The sequence below is a fragment of the Sus scrofa genome, chromosome 7 (assembly GCF_054392235.1).
Source record: "Sus scrofa isolate SSC_HxYL_T2T_F1_AM1 chromosome 7, Sscrofa_HxYL_maternal_Yorkshire_Landrace_v2.0, whole genome shotgun sequence".
Taxonomy (NCBI): Eukaryota; Metazoa; Chordata; class Mammalia; order Artiodactyla; family Suidae; genus Sus; species Sus scrofa.
In genome coordinates this window covers 73,812,516-73,813,149 of record NC_139389.1, presented here as the reverse complement: position 1 = coordinate 73,813,149, position 634 = coordinate 73,812,516, and the positions used below count along the sequence as shown (strand labels likewise).

At 72.1% G+C, this 634-nt stretch overlaps 1 non-coding gene across 1 annotated transcript; it reads right to left on the bottom strand.

Moving 5' to 3' along the window:
* Window positions 1-218: 218 nt before the first annotated feature.
* TRNAY-GUA (transfer RNA tyrosine (anticodon GUA)) lies at window positions 219-308 on the bottom strand. The gene is given in 2 exon segments: window positions 219-254; window positions 272-308. It is a non-coding gene; the product is annotated as a tRNA-Tyr (tRNA).
* Between the last annotated feature and the right edge of the window lie 326 nt (window positions 309-634).

The window sequence follows — 634 nt, the reverse complement described above, 5'->3', positions numbered from 1 at the left end:
GCAGGCGGTGAGGGACTAAAAGAGGAGAGGGCGAGGGCCGTGGTGGGGCCGGAGGGGCCGCGCGCTGAGGCGGGAGCGGCCCGGCTGCGGGCGGGGGTGTTGCCCGCCACGGCCCCACGGCCCACGCGTGGCTGGGCAGGTGTCCCCAGACACCTCGGGCCTCCGGCCAGCAAGAGGGGAGGCTGCGCGCGGCGCAGGGCGCAAAAGCCACAGGCACCTCCTTCGAGCCGGAATCGAACCAGCGACCTAAGGATGTCCGCACGGATCCCGTCTACAGTCCTCCGCTCTACCAGCTGAGCTATCGAAGGGTGCGCGCCGCCAAACCCGAGCTCTTCCTTTTTCTTGCGAAGCCCGACCCGCGACGCCGGGACGCCCGAGGTGGGACACGCCCTGGGCTGTTTGGAAGCCGCTTTGAAGAGAGCGGCGAGCTCCGAGCCACGGCGTCCTGTGCGGGCGCGGCCGGGCCGTGGCGGTGGCCGCCATCCGCGCAGCGATTTTCAAAGAAAGATGCCGGGTCCCCGGCGCCCACCTGTGGCCGCCTGTCCCCTCCCCCGCCCCTGGCTACAGGCGGGGGGACCACGGGTCCGCGGCCGCAAAGCCGCTAAGACCGGCAGGGGAGGGGCGTTGGCGAAGC